Here is a 12,059-nt window from a genome sequence, read left to right on the forward strand (position 1 = left end):
GCTAGTTGAGGATTCTCTAAAGGTAAACATGCAGGTTGAGTCCGTGATTAGAGGAAAGCGAATGCAATGTTGTCAATTATCTCAAGGGGGTTGGAATATAAAAGCACTGTTGTGCTACTGAGACTTTATAAAGCTCTGGTTAGGCCCCATTTGGAGTACTGTGTCCAGTTTTGGTCCCCACACCTCAGGAAGGACATACTGGCACTGGAGCGTGTCCAGCGGAGATTCACACGGATGATCCCTGGAATGGTAGGTCTAACATACGAGGAACGGCTGAGGATCCTGGGATTGTATTCATTGGAGTTTAGAAGATTAAGGGGAGATCTAATAGAAACTTACAAGATAATACATGGCTTGGAAAGGGTGGACGCTAGGAAATTGTTTCCGTTAGGCGAGGAGGCTCGGACCCGTGGACACAGCCTTAGAATTAGAGGGAGTAAATTCAGAACAGAAATGCGGAGACACTTCTTCAGCCAGAGAGTGGTGGGCCTGTGGAATTCATTGCCACAGAGTGCAGTGGAGGCTGGGATGCTAAATGTCTTCAAGGCAGAAATTGATAAATTCTTGATGTCACAAGGAATTAAGGGCTACGGGGAGAATGCGGGTAAGTGGAGTTGAAATGCCCATCAGCCATGATTGAATGGCGGAGTGGACTCGATGGGCCGAATGGCCTTACTTCTGCTCCTATGTCTTATGGTCTTATGGTCTTATGGTCTTATAGCTTCTGTGTTGATGAAAATTAAATGTTGTAACATTTTCTCTGATACAACATACAGTCTATGTGCACTTTATGATTCATATATAAATCTTTATTACTGAATGAAAAATAAACCTTTCATAATGATTTACAAACTACATATAGAATTGGAAAAAGCATGAAAATGTTTGATTCCCAAAAGGTAAGCTTCAACCTTGAGGTTATGGTCTGGATTTCTCAAATTGAGAAACCCCAGTTTCGTTTAAATTCTTCTTAGTACGAGTAGTTGAAGTTTTGTACCCCTGTGAAAATCAACCTTTTTACTTCTATTTTTCCACAGTTATATTATAATCATTTGGAAATGCTTTTGAATCAAAGCAAAACACCCAAAGGAATTGGAAAAAACAAATATTAAAGTACAGTTTATGTGTCATTGATCTGAAGATAAACAACATAAAGTTGTCAAATGTTTGCTGCAACATTTCCAATCTAGCAGAGAAGTAAAGTCTTACCACTGACAACATGATGACAATTTGATTGGGAGATTTTGCCTTTTAAAGGTTTGGTTTCATTCCATTTGTTGCCTTTCAAAACAAAATGTTTGAGAACGGGAGATATAGGAATTACAGGTCATTCTGCAAAAATGCGACAGTTGTGTTCTTCAGCAACCCCATGCTACAGAAAATCACGCTATAGAAAATCGCGCTGTAGAAGATTGCTAATGGAGAATCACTATACCCATTCAGTAGAAAGTTCATGTTATCCAAAAGGCAACCACAATTCGTTAATCACATTGTAGTCAATTTGCGTTGGCGAAACGTGCGTTATACCTGAACAACCTATATCTCAGAACTGATTGCGAGTACTTCAATCTCTAATCTTCAAACATCATGTAATGTGAACATTAAATACTAACTTGATTGAGTGTTTTTGAAGAAGTAACAAAGAAGATTGATGAAGGCAGAGCAGTAGATGTCAGCTGTATGGACTTCAGCAAGGCATTCAACAAGGTTCCGCATGGTAAACTGGTTAGCAAGGTCAGATCACATGGAATCCAGGGGGTACAAAATTGGCTTGAAGGTAGGAGACAGAGGGTGGTGGTGGAGGGTTGTTTTTCAGACTGGAGGCCTGTGACCATGGTGTTCTGCAAAGATTGGTGCTGGGTCCACTGCATTTTTCATTTATTTAAATGACTTGGATGTGAGTACAGGGGTGTGGTTAGTAAGTTTGCATATGACATCAAAATTGGTGGTTTACTGGACAGTGAAGAAGGTTATCTCAGAGTACAATGGGACTTTGATCAGATAAGCCAGTGTTGCATTTTGGTAAGGCAAATCAGGGCAGGGCTTATATAGTTAATGGTAGGGCCCTGGGGAGTGTTACTAAATAAAGGTACCTAGAGGTGCAGGTTCATAGTTCCTTGAAAATGGAGTTGCAGGTAGACATCTGGTAAAGAAGGCTTTTGGCCCGCTTGCATTCATTGGTCAGTACATTGAGTATAGGAGTTGGGATGCCATGGTGTGACTGTACAGGACGTTGGTGAGGCCACTTTTAGAATATTGTGTTCAATTCTGGTCTCCCTGCTATAATAAAGATGTTGTTAAACTTGAAAGATCTTGGGAGTTATCTACAAGCCCCCAAATAGTAGTCTGGATGTCAGATGTAAGTTGAATCAGGAGCTGAAATTGGCCTGTCGCAAAAATGTTACTATAGTTGTTATGGGGGATTTCAACATGCAGGTAGACTGGGAGAATCAGGATGGTATTGGACCTCAATAAAGAGACTTTGTGGAGTGTCTCCGAGATGGATTCTTAGAACAGCTGATGCTGGAGCCCACCAGGGAGAAGGCAACTCTGGATCTGGTATTGTGCAACGAACCAGAATTGATCAGGGACCTCGAAGTGAAGGAGCCACTGGGAAGTAGTGACCATAATACAATATGCGTCAATCTACAATTTGAGAGGGAGAGGGTACAATCGGAAGTGACAATATTTCAGTTGAATAAAGGGAACTATGGAGCTATGAGGGAGGAGCTGGCCAAAGTTCAATGGTGAAATACCTTAGCAGGGATGACAGTGGAGGAACAATGGCAGATATTTCTGTGTATAATGCAGAAGATGCAGGATCAGTTCATTCCAAAAAGGAAGAAAGATCCTAGGAGGAGGCATGGGTGGCCGTGACTGACGAGGGAAGTTAAGAAACATATAAAGTTAAAAGAGAAAAAGTATAACAAAGCGAAGATAAGTGGGAAAATGGAGGACTGGGAAGCTTTTAAAGAACAACAGAGCATTACTAAGAAGGAAATACGCAGAGAAAAAATGAGGTACGAAGGTAAACTGGCCAAAAATATAAAGGAGGACAGTAAAAGCTTTTTTAGGTATGTGAAAGGCAAAAAAATGGTTAAGACTAAAATTGGGCCCTTGAAGACAGAAACAGGGGAATATATTATGGGGAACAAAGAAATGGCAGAAGAATTGAATTGGTACTTCAGATCTGTGTTCACTGGGGAAGACACAAGCAATCTCCCTGAGGTAACAGTGGCTGAAGGACCTGAACTGAAGGGAATTTATATTTGCCAGGAATTGGTGTTGGAGAGACTGTTAGGTCTGAAGGTTGATAAGTCCCCGGGGCCTGATAGTCTACATCTCAGGATACTGAAGGTGGCTCATGAAATCGTGGATGCGTTGGTGATTATTTTCCAGAGTTTCATAGATTCGGGATCAGTTCCTGCGGATTGGAGGGTGGCTAATGTTGTACCACTTTTTAAGAAAGGTGGGAGAGAGAAGGCAGGAAATTATAGATCAGTTAGTCTGACCTCAGTGGTGGGAAAGATGCTGGAGTCTATTATAAAGGATGAAATTACGACACATCTGGATGGTAGTAACAGGATAGGACAGCATGGATTTATGAAGGGGAAATCATGCTTGACTAATCTTCTGGAATTTTTTGAGGATGTAACTCTGAAGATGGACAAGGGAGATCCAGTAGATGTAGTGTACCTGGACTTTCAGAAAGCTTTTGATAAAGTCCCACATAGGAGGTTAGTGAGCAAAATTAGGGCGCATGGTATTGGGGGCAAAGTACTAACTTGGATTTAAAGTTGGTTGGCTGACAGGAAACAAAGAGTAGTGACAAACGGCTCCATTTCGGAATTGTAGGCAGTGACCAGTGGGGTACCGCAGGGATCAGTGCTGGGACCGCAGCTTTTTACAATATATATTAATGATATAGAAGATGTATTAGTAATAATATTAGCAAATTTGCTGATGATACTAAGCTGGGTGGCAGGGTGAAATGTGAGGAGAATGTTAGGAGATTACAGGGTGACTTGGACAGGTGAGTGGTCAGATGCATGGCAGATACAGTTTAATGTGGATAAATGTATGGTTATCCACTTTGGTGGCAAGACTAGGAAGGCAGATTACTACCTAAATGGAATCAATTTAGGTAAAGGGGCAGTACAAAGAGATCTGGGTGTTCTTGTACACCAGTCAATGAAGGTAAGCATGCAGGTACAGCAGGTAGTAAAGAAGGCTAATAGCATGCTGGCCTTCATAACGAGAGGGATTGAGTATAGAAGCAAAGAGGTTCTTCTGCAGCTGTACAGGGCCCTGGTGAGACCACACCTGGAGTATTGTGTGCAGTTCTGGTCTCCAAATTTGAGGAAAGACATTCTGGCTATTGAGAGAGTGCAGCGTAGGTTCACGAGGTCAATTCCTGGAATGGCGGGATTACCTTACGCTGAAAGACTGGAGCGACTATGCTTGTATACTCTTGAGTTTAGAAGACTGAGAAGGGATCTGATTGAGACATATAAGATTATTAAAGGATTGGACACTCTGGAGGCAAGAAACATGTTTAAGCTGATGGGTGAGTGCCGAACCAGAGGACACAGCTTAAAAATACGGGGTAGACCATTTAGGACAGAGATGAGGAGAAACTTCTTCACCCAGAGAGTGGTCGCTGTGGGGAATGCTCTGCCCCAGAGGGCAGTGGAGGCCCAGTCTCTGGATTCATTTAAGAAAGAGTTGGATAGAGCTCTCAAGGATAGTGGAATCAAGGGTTATGGAGATAAGGCAGGAACAGGATACTGATTAAGGATGATCAGCCATGATCATATTGAATGGTGGTGCAGGCTCGAAGGGCAGAATGGCCTACTCCTGCACCTATTATCTATTGTCTATTGAAAGGGTTCAGAAAAGATTTACAAGGATGTTGCTGGGATTGGAGAGTTTGGGCTATAGGTAGAGGTTGAAGAAGCTTTGGCATTTTTTCCTGGAGCATCAGAGGCTGAGGGGTGACCCAATAGAAGTTTATAAAATCATGAGGGGCATGGCTGGGTGAATAGTCAGGGTCTTTCTCCCAGGGCTGGGGAGTCCAAAACTGGAAGGCACAGGTTTAAGGTGAGAGGGGAAAGATTTAAAAGGGACCTGAGGGGTAACTTTTTCTCGCATTGGGTAGTGCGTGTATGGAATGAGCTGTCAGAGGAAATTGGAGTCAAGAGTGTGGTGCTGGAAAAGCACAGCAGGTCAGGCAGCATCCGAGGAGCAGGAGGGCCGTCGTTTTGGGAAAAAGCCCTCATTTTTGCCTGTTCAGGGGAAGTTGTGGATGCTGGTACAATTACAACATTTAAAAGGCATCTGGATGAGTATATGAACAGGAAGGGTTTAGAGGAATATAGGCCAAATGTTGGCAAATGAGACTAGATTAATGTAGGATATCTGGTCCACATGGACAAGTTGGTCCAAAGGGTATGTTGCTGAAAATGTGTTGCTGGAAAAGCGCAGCAGGTCAGGCAGCATCCAAGGAACAGGAGAATCGACGTTTCGGGCATAAGCCCTTCTTCAGGAATAAGGAAAGTGTGTCCTAGCAGGCTAAGATAAAAGGTAGGGAGGAGGGACTTGGGGGAGGGGCTTTGGAAATGCGATAGGTGGAGGGAGGTCAAGGTGACGGTGATAGGCCGGAGTGGGGTGGGGGCGGAGAGGTCAGGAAGATGATTGCAGGTTAGGAAGGCGGTGCTGAGTTTGAGGGATTTGACTGAGACAAGGTGGGGGGAGGGGAAATGAGGAAACTGGAGAAATCTGAGTTCATCCCTTGTGGTTGGAGGGTTCCCAGGCAGAAGATGAGGCGCTCTTCCTCCAGCTGTCGTGTTGCCATGGTCTGGCGATGGAGGAGTTCAAGGACCTGCATGTCCTTGGTGGAGCGGGAGGGGGAATTAAAGTGTTGGGCTACAGGGTGGTTGGGTTGGTTGGTCCGGGTGTCCCAGGGGTGTTCTCTGAAACGTTCTGCAAGTAGGCGGCCTGTCTCCCCAATATAGAGGAGGCCACATCGGGTGCAGCGGATGCAATAGATGATGTGTGTGGAGGTGCAGGTGAATTTGTGGCAGATATGGAAGTGTCCCTTGGGGCCTTGGAGGGAAGTAAGGGGGGAGGTGTGGGCGCAAGTTTTGCGTTTCTTGCGGTTGCAGGGGAAGGTGCCGGGAGTGGAGGTTGGGTTGGTGGGGGGTGTGGACCTGACGAGGGAGTCACGGAGGGAGTGGTCTTTTCGGAACGCTGATAGGGGAGGGGAGGGAAATATATCACTGGTGGTGGGGTCCGTTTGGAGGTGGCGGAAATGACGGCGGATGATACGTTGTACATGGAGGTTGGTGGGGTGGTAGGTGAGGACCAGTGGGGTTCTGTCCTGGTGGTGGTTGGAGGGGTGGGGCTCAAGGGCGGAGGAGCGGGAAGTGGAAGAGATGCGGTGGAGGGCATCGTCGACTACGTCTGGTGGGAAATTGCGGTCCTTGAAGAAGGAGGCCATCTGGGTTGTACGGTTTTGGAACTGGTCCTCCTGGGAGCAGATGCGGCGGAGACGAAGGAATTGGGAATATGGGATGGCGTTTTTACAGGGGGCAGGGTGGGAGGAGGTGTAGTCTAGGTAGCTGTGGGAGTCGGTCGGTTTATAGTAGATGTCCGTGTCGATTCGGTCACCCGAGATAGAAATGGAAAGGTCTAGGAAGGGGAGGGAGGAGTCTGAGGTCGGGGTGGAAGATGTTGGTAAAGTGGATGAACTGTTCAACCTCCTCGTGGGAGCACGAGGCAGCGCCGATACAGTCATCGATGTAGCGGAGGAAAAGGTGGGGGGTGGTGCCAGTGTAGCTGCGGAAGATGGACTGTTCCACATATCCTACGAAGGGTATGTTTCCATGCTTACATCCCTATGAAAGGAATAGGCATAGCTAGCAATCTGTTGCCTGCTCTGTGGGAAGGGGTGGGAGTGGTGAGCTACAAACTCTCTAAGAACAACACAAGAAAATTCCTCTTTCACTGGAGTGAAAAATTACTTGATTGAACAGAAAAAAAAACATGCCCAGTACAATCTTTTTCAAAAAGCTATAATTTCCCAAACAACACAAGGGCTGCCTGTTCATTGAACAGAATCAATATGCATATATTATGGTCTGTGTCTCTGTCACCTCCTCCAACCTGACACTCCCTGAACCTCCACCTCCCCGACTCCCATCTCTCTGTGGCTCCATCACCTGAGTTCTCCTTTCACCTCACAATTGTGTCTTTCGGTTGATTGGCTTCACTCTGAGAGATTCAAATTCCCACCACCCCCTCCCCAAACCAAACTTCTCATGTTCTCTACATCCCTTTTTATAAATTTTAAATGAAATGGGTTTGCCCCTCAGGCTGTATGGCGAGATGAAATGTGCATTGCAAATGTTAAGAGTACTGCAATTGTATTGAGACACTGAAGAGTGAAATGTGCGGAATGGAGAACTGTTGAATTTGATTGCACTTACTGTAATTTTCAAATCAAAATGTTTCATAATGTACTGTTACAAATTTTCTGAATAAAGTATGTTGCTGGAGAAAAATAAATAAAAAAATAAATCCTGGCCTTGGCCAGCAAGGCTCACATCCTGAGAACCAAACAAAAACATAAGGGTAGCGCTCTTATCTCTGAGTTGGTCAAGATACCACTGCAGAGATTTGTGATTATAATCCAGATTGATACACAAATGAAACACAATTTGAGATGTTGTTGTCTGAAGGAGATGCTAGACAAAGGTTGTGTGGTAAATGATCCCACAATATCCCTCCAAAGAAGAGCAGGGAAGTTCTCACTAGTGGTCTGGACAGTGTTAGGTCCACAAGCAGCATTGCTGAAGGACAGTGGCCTCAAACATTTGCTCCATTGAATTGGATATCTAGAATCTGGCTTTACAGGAGTCAGTCAGGGTAAATTATGATTGAGCCACTTCTGGAGAGTTTGCTGTTGATGAGCACAATGTGAAGAGTAGTAACCTGCACACCCAGAAACATGCCGAGTGAGACTGTGATATTAGTTGGTGTTCATCCTTGATTTGACACTCAATATGTCACTTTAGGTCCATATGCCCCTATTCCCACGCACTGGTGAAGATGCATAGCTGAACAGGCTACTGTATGAGGGAACCATAGAGCCATAGACTTGGAGATGTACAGCACAGAAACAGACCCTTCAATCCAAGCCATCCATGCTGACCAGATATTCTACCTTAATCTAGTCCCATTTGCCAGGATTTGGCCCATATCCCTCTAAACACTTCCTATTCATATACCCATCCAAATGCCTTTAAATGTTGTAATTGTATCAGCCTCCACCACTTCCTCTGGCAACTCATTCCGTACATGCACCACATAATGCATGAAAAAATTGCCCCTTAGGTCCATTTTACATCTTTCTTCTCTCACGTTAAACCTATGCCCTCTCATTCTGGACTCTGGGGAAAAGCCCTGACTATTCATCCTATCTATGCCCCTTATGACTTTATAAACTTCTATAGGATCACCCCTCAGCCTCCAATGCTCCAGGGAAAAAAGTCCCAGCCTATTCAGCCTCTCCCTCTGGCTCAAACCCTCCAACCCTGGTAGCATTCTTGTAACTCCTTTCTGAGTTCTTTCAAGTTTCACAACATCTTTCCTGTAGCAGGGAGACCAGAATTGAACAAACACAAGATCATCACAAAAATAGGAGCAGGAGTAGGCCAGCCAGTTCCTTGAGCCTCCTCTTCAATAAATCGATTGTGGCTGATCTGACTGTGGCCTTAACTTCACTTTTCTGTCTGTCCGGCATTACTAATGACTCCCTTAAATCTGTCCAACTCAGCCTTGAATGTATGAAATGACTCAGCCTCTATTGTTCTCTGCAGAAGAGATTTCCACAAACTAATGATCCTCTGAGAGAAAGAAATACTGCTCATCTCCGCCTTCGTACAGAGACCTTCACCGAGTAATGAAGGAACAATGTTTGATGATACAACATCATATGACAGTGGGAGGATTGCATACAGAGGGTTAACACCCACATTTGCAAGGCAGCAGGGTGTCAAAATAATAGGAAAATTAAAAGCCTTTCACCGAAATTTCAAAGGTATGAGGGATCTTCAGGTAACACTTCACAAATGATATTTTCTCCACCAGGAGGTAAGGTAAAACCTTAAAAGTTGATGGATTTTCTTATGCTTACACATTGTCAGATATTTTATTCTTAGCTATTCTTAGGTAATCCTAGCTCTTCTAAAGTATTCTTGAATAGTTATAAATAACATCAAGTTGAATTCTATTAGATTCGATATTACATAACACCATAAGATATAGGAGCAGAATTAGGCCATTTGGCCCATAGAGTCTGCATCTTTTGATAGTGAACTTGTCCATTTAAAATGTACCACTTGTTAATGACTGTTAATAAAATTGTAAAATGAGTTTTAATTTTACATACTTCCTCAAGTGGGGTAGTGTATTTTTTGGAGAAAGAAATCCCAGATTCTTAAAATATCTCAGTGTTTACAGAACAGCAAAGTCTTTTTGAAAGGTAAGCAATCTATTGGAAGAATGATTACATTCTCAGCAGCCTTTTCTCCAGTGGGTTGGTAGTCTAAATCATACAAACCTAAGATTAAGCATTTGTGGAATTAGCTGGTTAAACTTGGCAGACCTACATTAAAAGAGAAGTACTAAGCTCTAAATAAGAGTTAAAAACTGGAAAAAAACTTCAGGTGGTGTCCAATCAGGTGTAATAATTTCCTATCTTGACAAAAATGAACTGAACTGTTTGAACATAGAACGTTACAGGCCCTTCGGCCCTCGATGTTGCACTGATCTGTGGAAGCAATCGGAAGAGCATCTATCCTACACTATTCCATTTTCATCCATATGTTTATCCAATGACCATTTAAATGTCCTTAAAGTTGGTGAGTCTAACTACTGTTGCAAGCAGTACATTCCACACCCCTGCTACTCTCTGATTAAAGAAGCTACCTTGTTTTATTTACAAGTGTTGAAGGAGTGTTTTACTGTCAGTGGTAATAAGACCCTTTGTCAGGTTGTGGGAGACATAGTTTGACATCTGGTTTCATTAAACATATGATCTTCAGGTGGAAAATATTATCTCAAGTTGGTATTAAACCCCTAATTGAGATTAGGTCTGGACATGATGACACCAGAAAGCATAGGCCTAAATGATCCCTTGCGAGAGCCATCAGTTTGTTTTAACAAATGGCACAATGCGATCCCAATTCCAGAGGATCAGCTCTGTTACATTCAAGATACAGGATTTTGATGGTGATGTGAGAGCTCACAGTGTTATTCTGGTTAACGCTTGTAGATGCTATTGAATGGGATGATCAGAATAAAAGCCCTGGGTTCAAATTCCAACTGCTCCAGAGGTGTGTAATAATATTTCTGAACAGGTTGATTACAAAATATATTGTCAGAGCCCGGGTGTCCCTGGAGAAGGAGCACACTGTGTCCTGCAACACCCTCAAGATTTTCAGAGAAAGGTGGGCACTGCAGGGAGTGGAGTGTATTATTTCCCCCTCCAACTCTGTTTTTATTTAATCCTTTCCTGATGAAGGGCTTTTGCCCGAAATGTCGAATTTCCTGCTCCTCGGATGCTTCCTGACCTGCTGTGCTTTGCCAGCACCACACTAATCTTCACTTTTATTTAATCCTTGCCCTCCACTTCACTGTTTGATTACACAGTATTGCCCTTTGGGAAGGGCACTGCTTGTTACTGGCCACGCGGGTGTTTCCTTTCTTCCTCGTGGTGGTACATAAATAGAAACTTACATACTTGTTGTTTTTCACTGTGTCCGACACCTGCACACACACACATGACATGGGTGCGGGGGAAAAATAAGCACTTAGGTGTTAGGTGGTAGTGTGGAGAAAAAGAAAAAAAGGCCTTGACCCACTGACCTCCTTTGTGAATGTGCACATTTTTTATCACTGTCAGGTGCTTTGATGAATAAGGCATGTTGGGGGCTTGTGTATATGGCAGGATTGTAGGCCCCAGCAACCAACATGTGTAGCAGTCAAGGTTTCTGATGAGGTTTCAACCCGAATCTGAGTAGTCATTAGTTCACTACTCACAGCCTCACAGACATTTATAGCAGAGAAAGAGGCCATTTGGCCCAGATATTTGCAACTTGCAACAGGTCTAGTCTAGACCTAACACAGATCAAGCATTTGCTGCTGATGCATGTTTCTCAGCAGCTGCGCTCTCAGACTAATCCCCTCAGCAATGTTAATCTCAATTCCATTGGTGTCATTTGTGTGGAAAGCAGGAACCAATTAATGATGGCAAAACACCTTAGGGATTTTAAGCAATCTTAACAAATATGAAGCTTATTGTCAGGGCCGGAATGCAGAACATTTCCAGCAGCTCCTGAACATGATGACACCCACAGATTTAGTTCCTCCATGCAATCAGAACTACAGTTGGGTTCAAATTTATGATCAAGTCTTCAACGCAACAGAGGGCAGCCCCCATTTATAGCTCCTATTAAATAAATCCTTCACTCTGCAATTAAGTCTAATAGCTTATTTGCAGTTTATTGGTTAGGCAAAGGTCTAGCATGTGACAACTGGGACATTGTGCACAGTTGCTTACTTACCCAGCATTGTAATTCTGCCCTTAGATTTGTTAATGAGTGTGCTTTAAGTGTTTAGCCTGATATCCAGCTGAAGTGGGGTGTCTAACAATTACTTGTGTAAATCACCACGATGGATTTGCTTCTGACTAGATCTGCAACACAACAGCATGCAGTGCAAATTACAGTTACTATGTGGCCATTTCCCACCTCAATAGACCATTCAAGTCTTTGGATTCCCAAGTGGGCTCTCTAAATGAGAATCTCACCAGTGAGCAACCTCACTGGGATCTTCTCTGGGTCTCTCTCTGTTGGCCAACATTACTCAACATCTCAATGCATGCTCCAAGGGCAGCAATTGCCTGGACCTTCAGTCAACAGTATCAATGAAGCACCAGCCTCACTGCATCATCATGGCACATCTCGGATTAACTTATACAATTACTAACATGATCA

Source organism: Chiloscyllium plagiosum, unplaced genomic scaffold (assembly GCF_037043375.1).
Source record: "Chiloscyllium plagiosum isolate Xiang-an unplaced genomic scaffold, Cpla_swu_hap1 HiC_scaffold_47, whole genome shotgun sequence".
Lineage (NCBI taxonomy): Eukaryota > Metazoa > Chordata > Chondrichthyes > Orectolobiformes > Hemiscylliidae > Chiloscyllium > Chiloscyllium plagiosum.